General features: G+C 43.5%; 1 pseudogene; it reads left to right on the plus strand.

Annotated features, from left to right (window-relative positions):
* Positions 1–3,300: 3,300 nt before the first annotated feature.
* Positions 3,301–4,352, plus strand: LOC125537028 (annotated as a pseudogene).
* Positions 4,353–12,566: the final 8,214 nt, after the last annotated feature.

A 12,566-nucleotide genomic window follows, 5' to 3' on the forward strand; every position in this document is an offset into this window, starting at 1 on the left:
GATGAAAGATCTCTATCAATGATGATGCGAAGATTGCATGATTGGTACTTGAAAATCTGCAGAGAGTCTGGGGGGAGGAGTACTTTGTATGTGAGAGTTAAAAAGGAGCATGATCTCGTTGGAATTAATCTGTTGCCTGTTCCATTTGAGGAGTTCTTTCAGTTTTTCAATCAATTGGCCCTCGATAAAGCAACGGTCACCTGCTACTGTCTGTAAGTAGTACTACTTCTGTCATTAAGTCTCTCTATATAGCTCAGCTCTTTCATTGCATGTATTTATAATTATCCTCACTATATTATGCAGATTGAAGATCGTCGAATTGAAGAAAAGACAAATCAGTGATATTGGGTTCATTAACACAAATATCATAGATGCAACTCAGGTTAAATTTCATGCCGCAGATACCGAGGCCAACTTGCTACGATCGTTGGTAATAAATGAAAACAAAGATATAATACTCTTTCCTTACAACTTCAAGTGAGTGTTACTGTCTTGTGCGTATTCGGTTTCCCTTATATATTAGTCAAGGTTATAGTAATGTAATTGATGAGTTATGCATGCGTGTGCAGTTTCCACTATATTCTCCTAGAGATTAAGCTTGAGCAGGGACTAGTAACCGTCTTAGACTCAAGACGAAAAGATCCCCAGGACTATGCGGACATGACTCAAATGCTCGAGAAGTAAGTTAAATCGATCATTATCCACCATATCAGCAACTTTGTTCATTTCCTGATATATCAAGTAATTGTTTTCTTTGTCTGGCAGGGTTTGGAGAAAATTCACCAAAAAAGCTCCGGGACTCCCGAAGAAGCTGCAATTTAGACACCCGAAAGTAAGTACTATAGTAGCATGTTCCGTGCATCTCCTATTGATTCAAGCACTAGTTTCATCAATACCATTTGGCATTCTTGCTTATCAGTTTGATTGACCTCTATTTCTTGTAAAGTGGTTGTGGCAGGAACAAGGTAATGATTTCTGTGGATACTACGTTTGCGAGTCCATCCGCCACACGACCTGTGAGCGGGGCTACTCTGACGAATAATATGAATGCGTAAATAACAACATTCACAATTTTATTTTATTACCATCATTTGTGTTGAGTTTCATTCATTCATATATATATGTATTGACCCCCTTCTTCAAATTAGATGTTTCGAAGCGGGATGAACTCCTAGCACCAGCTCGCATGCGAGCAATTCAAGAGGAATTGGCGGCATTCTTTCTTGACCACGTGATCGCTGAAGACGGAGAATACTATGTGGACCATGAGTCCGTATGTTAGGAGATTATATTTGTAAGAGATAATTATTGTATATATGTAGCCGGTAGTGTCGGATAGATATACGAGAACTTGTTGTTCGACCAATCTCTCGGAGAAGGAGAGGTGGTCGATATCACTTCTCTCTGTATGCATATATGTTCATGACGATCTTCTGTTTCCTTCGTTTGCTTACTAGCTAGCTAGCGTGTCTAGTCCTCTCTATACGTATGTATAGTACGTAGCGTCGACCAAGCACGGACATAAGAGAGGACACTTCTCTCTATTAATTATAGCTAGCTAACACAATATATGAAACACCTAAATTAACCCCCCAAAACCCCCAACCCCCCCTTTAAAAAAACAAAAACCCCAGCCACAGAAATGCTGACGCGTGGATGCCTATTGGTCCCGGTTGGTGCCACCAACCGGGACCAAAGGCCCTCCTGCCTGGGCTCCGCGCACAGGCCACGTGGAGGCCCATCTGTCCCGGTTCTGGATTGAACCGGGACTAAAGGGACAGGGCATTAGTACCGACCCTTTAGTCCCGGTTCAGGAACCGGGAAAAGGCCCTTACGAACCGGGACAACAGGCCCTTTTTCTACTAGTGGGCACCCAAGACTTGATTATACTAGCTAGTGTATTAAATTATGAATGTATCATAATTGATCCTCCGTTAGTTGGTTTGTTTCCACATATTATCCAGACTAACTACATACATACTCGTACGTTGCTACAGGATAGAACAATATAAAAAAATGGTGTCGTTTGGCCGATTGTCCTCGATCATCATCATTGTCTTCGAAGGCGCAATTGGAGCCCTCGAACGTCACTACTTGCTCGTCCTCCAGTGAGCTACCGTCGAGTGTGTGGACGTTCTGCAGAGCACGATCGCCATCCATCTGGGCGAGCGCTTGGTCGCCCATGTCGCGAGGGCTTGTTGGCCGTTGTCCATGGTGGCAAGCATTGGTCCGCCATGCCCTAAGAGCCCGCTAGTACTCGACAATGCCAGCGAAAGTCGGCTGGCCTTCCTCACCCACGAGCGCTTTTAAACTGATTCTGCGCGAAGAAAATCCCTACTCACTCATCCATATATATAGGGCCTATTGCATTTTTCGAGGTTGGCTTTGACTACTGATAAGATTTATAATATATAAGATTATCATATGAAAATTATATCATTAGATACTCCTTCCACATATGAACTTAACGGTGTGCTTGGGGTTACATGCATGTTATATATTATTGCTCTAACGTATGGTCAAAATTAGTCTAGAAAAACACATTAGGCCTTATATACAAATGGAGGGAGTACTTCTAATTACCTGTAGGGCTAATTAATTGTCTAACTAATTAATAAGTTGCATTAATACCTTAGTTTTGAAATTGATTGGATGCAAAAAATTCCTATTGAAATGTACCTAATTAATTGTGTTACTCTGTTTCTAATTTTTGCATTAATGGTTATGGCGAATGACTACACACATATACGTCTTTAATAATAGAGATTAAGCGGGAAAAAAATCTATTTTTAAATGGACCTAATGAATTGTACATGTAATTAACCGTCTAGCAGATTTATTGTATTAATGATTTGATTTTCAAATTGATTAGGCGCTAGTTTTTTTTAAATTGTTTTCACATTAATGGCTATATGGTTGATTCAGTGTGATTAATTTTCTGCCTAATTCATTAATTGTCTTATTAACTGGAAAATAGCTACACTTCTAATTGTCTGTAGGCCTAATTATTAGCCTTCATATCAATGAATTGATTTTTCAATTAATTCAGCACAAAAATCCCTATTTTATTAGATCTATTTAATTGCACATTTAATTAACTATTTGTCTAATTAATTGCATTAATATTTTGATTTTTAAATTGATTCGCCATCTGTTTCTATTTCTTTGCATTAGTGGTTGTGTGCAAAACTACATACTCATTCACCTTGAATAGTAGACATGCATATTTAATTTAGGCCACAAGTTGCAAATTAAGATATAACATGGCGAGGAGCCAGCACCAAACCAACGAGTGAAACAATGGAACTAAGCCTGGTGCTGATCGCTGTTGTGTTGTGCTCCACTACTGCTACCCTAGTTACTTGTAGTAGCGCAGGGTTCCACATGGAGCTCACCCATGTTGATGGCAAGGGGAGCTACACCACGGCGGAGCGCGTGCAGCGCGCCATGGCCAACGGCCATGCCGGTCCATTGGAACACCAGCCAGTACGTCGCTGAGTACTTGATCGGCAACCCACCGCAGCGCGCGGAGGCCCTCATCGACACAGGCAGCGACCTCATCTGGACGCAGTGTTCCACCTGCAGCCTCAAAGGATCATGCGTCAAGCAGGGCCTGCCCTACTATAATGCGTCCAACTCGGACAGCTTTCATCCCGTGCCATGCAACCACACCTTGTGCTTGTCCGCGGTCTCATAGGGCGTCCCTTCACAGGGCGTCCGGTCTCATAGGGCTTGTCCGCGGCCCCTATCGCTCATCTCTCAGGTTGGAGCCAAAAAGTTCTCTTACTGCCACACCCCCTATCTTCGCGGCAACACCACTGCCAGTGCCAGCAGCCACCTTTTTGTCGGCGCCTTGGCGAGTCTTAGCGGCGGCAGCCCTGTGATGTCCATGTCATTCGTGAATGTCCCCAAAAAGTACCCATTCTACTATGTCCCACTCATCGGGATAAGTGTGGGACACACAAGACTGTTCATCCCACCGACGGTGTTTGCTCTGAAACAAAACGGCAGCGGCGGGGTCATTATCGACTCATGCAACCCCACTGCGACTCTGGCCCATGGGGCCTACTGGCCCCTAAGCAAGGAGCTCCGGACGCAGCTGAACGGGAGAACAGTGCAGAACATGCACCTGCTCTACGACCTTGGTGTTTCACTTCAGTGGCGAAGCAGACATGGTGCTGCCGCCGGAGAACTACTGGGTGCGGCTGGATAATTCCACGTCATGCATGGTGATGCATACATCCAACGGCATGAGCGTCATCGGCAACTTCCAGTTGCAGAACATGCACCTGCTCTACGACCTTGCCAAGGACGAGCTATCTTTCCAAAGAGCCGACTGCAGCTCACTGTGATTACACGTCCGCCCCGGGAACTCAAAACTCACATGGCTAACAGGGATGGACTTTGTTAAAATCCCTGAATTTTTTTGAAGAACTTTTTTGGAATTCATAATTTTCTTATTAAAAGTTGATGAACTTTTTTCAAACTATTTTTCGAATCAATGGACATTCTTCAATTTTATGCCTTTTCAAATTTGTTAAGTTTGTTTTTCAAAGTCACGAACTTTTTCCATTTTCGTGAACTTTCTTCAATTGGTAAGAACCTTTTCAGTTTTTTTTTAAATTCGTGGTTTTTGTGAATTCTTTTCAAACATTACGTTTTCTTTATTGAAATAATTTATAGTGTCAATATAATACTACTATATCACTACTAGGGAAAAGCCTAGCAGTAGCGTGTCAATATAAAGGTTAGCAGTAGTGTTTGCTAGCCCGCGCTACTGCTATATCTACTTAGTAGTAGCGCGTCGTGCAAAAGGCGCTACTGGTAAATACTAGTAGCCCGTCTCACTGCCTGCGCTACTACTATTATTCCGTATTTTATTTCTTTTTTATTTTATGTCGTATTCATACACATTTATACAAGTTTCCTACAGTGGCAATTTAGAGATTGTTTTTACATGAAGTCACTTAGGATCACGATAATCCATGACTTGGTCACTTAGGATACATCCACTTGAAACTAATCCGTGGTTCTTTCACCCAATGATATAATAACTCATCATCATCATCATTATCATCATCATTATTATATAAAAACTCTTGCATCATATCATCACCAACAACACTAGCTAATAATCATCATAGTCATTACCACCAACACTATTTAATCATCATAGTCATAGTGTAGCTATCTAATCACCACCAACACTAGCTAATAATAATCATCATAGTCATTACCATCCAACACTAGCTATTTAATCATCATAGTCATAGTGTAGCACATCATCATCTTCAAACTCATTCTAGCTAGCTAATCACTCTGCTGCTCTCTCTCAGTAAAATAGCATAGAATATGTGTAGCACTCCTGCTTCATCATATTGGAGCATGCAGATGAACCTGTCTCCTAATTGTGGGTTGCGCTTCTAATTGTTGCCCTCCTAGTAATTCTCTGTCATCCTTCACAATTTTGCTCCAGTCTTTGACTATTAAAACTTGCTCGCTTTTAGAAATCATGAATGCACTCATGTGCAATGTAGGATGTCTTGGCCGTAAGTTAACCATCTTCATGCGACCTTTAGCCTTGATCTAATGAGGCACAACTATCATCAGGAGTCCCTGTTGAAGAACATCGTAGTAACATACTTAGCAATGAAGTTTAGCTTAAAAAATAATGTATGCAAAAGATGCACAGAGGATAAATAGTAAAGATCTTATCATCTTTCCTAAATAGATGTGGCCGTAGTTCAATACGCACGCTAGTGGTCGCACATTTTGAGTATTAGGACTTTGCTGTCCAGGAAAATAATTTGTCTTGACAGTATCAAGATCCTCAAGCCATGAAACATAATGACTTATCTCCTCGCAGTTTAGTTCAACCCCGAGACAGTAGTAGGTCATGTCTACCAAGCGCCGGACATGTTTGCTTGAATGGAAATAATTTGTCAATAGAAATTAGTTGTCAACTATTTTTTGAATATACAATATCCAAGACATAAATATTGTTGAGAAACTCACATAATGGTAGAACTGGAGGCGTTTGCACATCGACCCAGATGTCGATATTACCTTCAATATCATCTTCCGAACGAATATCAAAAGTGATAAGCATATCAGGCTCAAATGCATACCTTGCATAGTGATCTTCCAATTTATTGCATTCAAAATAGGTGTATGTGTCTGCATTTTATATTTTTCGGCAAAAGTATAACCATGCTCGGTCCTCAAGTGAACTCTCTTTACCTCCATAGTTTTCATATGACTGAAACAATTTTATCCAAGACATAAATTCTTGCATGGCAGGGGATACGCTGGTAGAATAGTAAAACATTAAAATTATAAGTTGAAGCAAAAGAAGCAGAAGTCATGCTTAATTACGAAAAAAAGACTTGTCGTTGTGACTTACTGTATCCACTTCGAAGGTCTCATCCAGCTTGATGCTGAAGAGCCTACCACCAACTAAGAAATTTCTGTCGCACAGGCCGCGCTCGTCTTCGCAGTATTCGCACATACCGAAATCCTTTTCATCGTCAGACATTTCCTATGTTCATAGTTGAAACATTAATTGAAAATCAATCGAAGGCAACTACCAGGAAACTCAACACACAGATCACTATTACTCAATATGCAACGGGTTGACTTAGGTCTGTCGAGTCTTCCTTCCTAAACTCTCATCTCACGTATATGGTGGGCACTCCCTCTCTGATATTGTGACCGTCGGAGATGGTCGCTACTCCTCCTTTCCCTAGTGCATTACAAATATCTAGCACAAGGCAAAGAAAGAGTAGTGACCCCCACGACAACAGTCGGCATTCTCCTTCTCTCATATATAGTGGACACTCCCTCACCGTTTTTTCGACCGTCGATGATGGTCGCTACTGCTTCTTCCCCTAGTGCATAACAAAGGTCTAGCACAAAGAGAAGAAGGAGAAGCAACCCCCACGACAACAGTTGGCATTCTTCTTCTCTCATATATGATGGAGACTCTCCCTCACCGATTTTTTGACTGTCATGTATGAAGCCCCGACAGACTTAAAGTCAACTCGAAATGTCGTTTAATTCTCTTTCTAGCAAATCCGGGGCACCTGATATTTCCTACATATTCTAGCACAAGTCATGCTTAAATTCACAGAAAAATCTGGCATGATCTTTGCTAAAATAGGACATATCGAGCACCCGAAATTTGCCGGAACAGAAATGAATCAACACTCCGGCAAAACATAGACCACACAGATTTTCCCTGCGATACAAAGATGTCCCTTCTCTCATATATCCGAATCAATTATCATAAGCATTCGCACCCAAACATTTCAATATATCTTATAACCCGAACATTTCATTTGGTTAAGAAGCATAACTAAATACCCTAGTTCTACTCTATTCAACACCGAGGAGTAGAGAAGGAGGAGGTGGACTTTTAGCTCACCGACTCGGGTGTAGAGGAAGTAGAGGTAGCTCGGATGACGATCACTCCAAGGAGACACGACTCTACAAAGCCTGCATATTCCACCGAGTAAACTTTTAATTAGATCATCAAATCTCATATAGCATTCTTTGATCACAAAACGATAATGACATTAATTTAACTAGTTCAACTAAGCACTTACTAAAATAAACTAGTTCTATTAATTTTCTTACTAAAAATAAACTAGTTCTATAGTAAAATTTTAACTAGCTATATTAATATTACTAAAATTACAAACTATTTCTATACCTAATTATATTACTAAAATTTTCTATTACTAAAACTATTTCTATACCTAATTACAAACTTGTAGAGGATGGGAGGAGGGAGGAAGGGAGGGAGGGAGGCAGGAGGGAGGGAGGGAGGAGAGAGCGAGGAGGCCGAGATGGCGACAGATGGAGGGGGGGGAAGGAGGGAGGGGTGGCGTATGGAGGTGGGGCAGTGACTGGAGGGGGGGAGGAGGGAGGAGGAGGGAGAAAGGAGGGGGAGGAGGAGGGCCGCCGGAGGGAGGAGGAGGTGGTGGTGGGAGGAGGGATGAGGGCCGCCGGAGGGAGGAGGAGGTGGTGGTGGGAGGAGGCAGGAGGGCCGCCGGAGGGAGACCAGAGGGGGCAGGAGGAGGGAGGAGGAGAGAGAGGATACCTTGGGGCGACGACAATGCGGTGGCGGGGGAGGGCTGAACGTCGACGGCGGCGGAACGCACGGGAGAGTGAGACTGGGAGTGGACATGGGAGAGTGAGGGGTGGCCGGTTGGAGAAGATAGGATGGGCTTAGCAGCAGCGCGCTTTAGGACAAAGCGCTACCGCTAAACGCCATAGCAGTAGAGCCTTTTACCAAAGCAGTGCTACTGCTATCCCAGTAGCAGTAGCGCCTTGTGGGAAAACTACACATAGATTTCAATGAAGACCAAGTGGTTGTGATGGTTTGAAAAGTATTGTATTTAAGGTAGTAAACACCTATTCGCCGAGCGAGGTGGGACTAAATTAGTTGCAACGAGTGGACTAAACTTAGCAGCAGCAAGGGTGGGTGAAAAATGCTGCTGCTAAGTTCAATAGCAGTAGCGCTTTTGAAAAACCGGGGCTACTACTAAACCTACTCCGTCGGCAACGTCCTAGCATTTGTAGTACTAGTGTAGTAGCGCGCTTTTTTATGCGCGCTATTGCTAAGTAGCAGTAACGCATTATTTTAAACTGCGCTGCTAGTAAAATTATGTGTATAAGGTTTTTCCTCGTAGTGTATATTTATATTGTATATAGAGCTTTTTCTTCATAGGAGGCAACAAATTTTAGTGTGGTCTCGTGGTTAACGCATGAGGCTGTTGACTTTGTCGTCGATATGTCTATTCCCATTTCAACCGTTTTACTGTGAACTTTTCATTTTGAGTTTGATTTTTAAGTAGTTCATGCTCCGACCCAAAGCGCTCGAGCGTGGGCTTCAGTTCGGCTAAGAGTTCCCTTCAATCCTTACGTTGTTGGTTCTAATCCTACGGCTACAGGACCTCACATATTTTCTCTGATGGTAGAGCAGGCCTATCAACTACACCGTGGGCTAGGTCCGAAGCAGCGATTGAGGAGTATTCATTGCAAAAATCACTCCCACCTTTCTACATTGTGCCCTACTAGTCGCAACTTAAGAGTTTTCCTTTTTTTTTCATATATCTGTCTATTCAAAACATTTTATCTGTTAAATCGTGCGTCCAAATCTTGAACCGTTTTCATCGTTGGATTCGTTCTGTCAAGAACTTTAAAACTAGATCCCATGTTGATAGGTTTTGACGAACTTTTTTTGATGAAAAAAACCGGATGAAAAAACCGAACTTGGAGCACAAATTTTTTCCCTTTCCGAAAGAGGCATGTCCATGCCTGTCATGAAATCACAACTGTGCTTCTCGCGAAAACAAAACCGTACCTCTCGTGGAAGGAAAAAAGAAAACGTGTTTTTTTGGCTTTTTCGAGGAGGTACGGCCGTGCCTCTCGCGAAAGCACAATTATGCCTCTCGCGGAAGCTAAACTGTGCCTCACGGAAGAGAAAAACAAATAGAAAACGCGTTTTTTTTCTTTTTTTCGAGAGGCACCGCCGTACCTCTCGCGAAAGCACAACTGTGCCTCTCGCGGAAGCAAACCTGTGCCTCTAATGGAAGAAGAAAAAAAACAAAAAACGCGTTTTTTCCGTTTCCGAGAGGCACAGCCGTGACACTCACGAAAGCACAACCATGCCTATCGCGGAAGCAAAACTGTGCCTCTCACGGATGGAAAAACAATAAAAAAAATGCGTTTTTTTCGTTTTCGAGTGACACGCCCGTGACTCTCACGAAACCAAAATAGTGCCTCCCACGGATGGAAAATCGTGACTCTCACAGAAAAAAAAAGAAAACATGTTTATTCGCATAAAATAAAATTTTAAATTTTTTCTTCTAAAAGCTAAGAAAGACCGATGGAAAACCGAAACGTCGAAAAAACCCAAAAAACGATTGAAAAGGCCGAAAACACGTGCGAAAAAATAAAAATACAAAATCTGGAGGGAGAGCACAGAGCGCTACACGTGACGGGCGGCTGAGAGTGCGCCAAGTGATCCTGATCGTTGTGAGGATCCCGAAGGAGCGCTCGTTAATTAGTTGCTCTCCAAATCCTATTCAGTGTGCAAGTTGCTGGTTAGCGAAGCGGCCCACACCCCTCCGTACTAGACTCAGCCCAATTACTTGCGCCCAGCTCGTACGCAACGTTGCGAGCCTCTCGGGCAGCCCGGCAATGGGAATCTCCTAGCCTAGTTTTTTTTGAGGGGTCAAAGACAGTAGGAAAGGATCCTACTGACACATATATTATATCACTTTGTCAGAGTGTTAGTTTACATGATTACAAGGTGGATAATTACAAGGGTGTGCGAGAGCACCCCCAGAGGGGGGAGTAAAGTGTAGGTGGTTACAAATGTGTTACAATGAAGGCAGAGATAAACTCTACTAGGGGGGGCTTGACCCTATGGCGTAGTAAATCTAGGTCAGTTCATAGTCTAGATCTCCAAGAGGTGAAGGTGGGGTGGATGCCTCTAAAGATAATTCCATTTCGTTCTTTCCAGATACTCCAGGCGGATAACATGAAGATTTCCATGAACAATGGTGAGGGCCAACGGAGTCTTCCGCCTCGGATAAGCTGCAATCTGTTTCCATCATTTGGCCAAGAGATACCAAGCGCATTCCAGCATCTTCGGCTAAAGGGGCAGTTGAAGAAAAGGTGCTCAACGGTCTTTTCTTCATTGCAGCTACAAATAGCACAGTTGACATTGTTGCCGACGTTGTAGTGCCTCCTTTTCAACATGTTTCTCGTGTTGATTCTGTCTGCTAGGAGTAGCCATGCAAACACTTTGATCTTGGACGTGCATTTGGAGTCCCATATCCAAGCAAAGGCTGGATCAGCCAAGACATTCCTGAAGAAGAATTTATAGTATCTAGCCGAAGTGTACTTGGCTCCCCAGGGATAGGTCCACTTGTCAAGTTTGTCGCTGTCAGGGGTGGTGTCTGCCGTTTGGGCCTGTAGTTGTTGAAGTTCTTGCCGTGCCAGCGGAGTCAGGGGGAGGTGAAAGCCAGTGTGGATGTTGGTTATTGCCATGAAGTCAGCAACCGAAGCATTCTCAAGTTTGGTGAGTAAGAAAGCCCGGGGGAAGGCTTCTTCGTTCAGCTGGTCACTCCAAAGATCTTTCCAGAACAGTGCGGTGTCGCCTGCGCCAATTTGTACCATAGTGATCCCATGATAAATGTCGCTCAAGTTCATGACATCTTGCCACCAGAAAGAGCCACAAGTATCCGTGGCATGAGGCACCTTGTTGTTGTAGTAAGTATTCCAAATCAGATGGACCCAGGGGATGTCATGTTTGTTGTAGAAGCTGTGCAGAAACTTGAGAAGTAGAGCTGTGTTTTGGGTTTTGATATCGAGGATCCCTAGGCCTCCACATTTCTTGGGGCGGCAGACTAAGTCCCATGCAGCTAGGGAGGTTGCTTTTCCCCCCTGGTCAGTTTTCTTGCGCCACAAGCAACACCTTCTGATTTTGTCCAGGTGTTCAATCAATTGGGGGGGGGGGAATTTCAGCGTACACATCGGGTAAATGAGCATGTATGTTATGAGTGAGTTTAGGAGAGTCAGTTTGGACCCATGATCCAGCATACAAAGGGAGGAAGATAGCCTTCGTTTAGTTCTTTCCACTGGTGGCATCAAATCCACCATGGTCGGCTTGGTGGTGCCCACTGGCAAGCCAAGGTAGGTGAAGGGAATTTTACCCTTAGTGCATCCCCAAATTTGGGTGAGTTGGTCAACCATGTCCTCCTGTATATTGAGTGGTATGAGCAATGACTTTTGGAAGTTTATCTTTAGACCGATGGAATCAGCATAGTCCAGTAGCAGCTGTTTCATGGTTTTGACTTGTTTGGGACATGCAGGCATCAACAAAATGGTGTCGTCAGCGTATTGTACCACAGGATAATCAGTTGGTTGATTGCAAGGGATCGGGAGCTGGATCGTGTGTTGTCTGTACGCATCATTTATGGCAGCTTGTAGGAGGTCGGCAGCAAGGACGAAAATGAGAGGAGAAAGTGGGTCTCCCTGACGAACGCCACGTTTGCAGTGAAATTGTCGGCCCGGGACACCATTCAGAAGCAAAGAAGAAGTGCCTGACTCAAAAATGTTCTTGATCCAGTTGAGCCATCTATCATCGAATCCCATTTGTTTCATGATAGCAAGCATGGCAGGGTGTTCGATGGTGTCGAACGCTTTGGCGAAGTCAAGCTTGAGTAGTATGATTGGAGCACCGGATAGCTTGCACTGATATATGTATTCGAAGGCCCAAGCGAGGCAATCCTGAATGGTGCGGGTGCGAAGGAAACCGTATTGGTTTCGGTGCACGATTTTGAGCACAATTTTCTGCAGCCGATTAGCCAAGATCTTTGTTATGATCTTCAGACAACAGTTAAGGAGCGTGATCGGTCTGAAGTCATTTGCAGTCTCGGGGGAGTTGATTTTGGGAATGAGGGTGATGAAACCTGAGTTGATGCTGGCGAGGTCTAAGTTGCCACTCTAGAATTCCTCACAAAGCTTGTAGAAGTCGTTTTTGATGATATGCC

The sequence above is a fragment of the Triticum urartu genome, chromosome 2 (genome assembly GCF_003073215.2).
Source record: "Triticum urartu cultivar G1812 chromosome 2, Tu2.1, whole genome shotgun sequence".
Taxonomy (NCBI): Eukaryota; Viridiplantae; Streptophyta; class Magnoliopsida; order Poales; family Poaceae; genus Triticum; species Triticum urartu.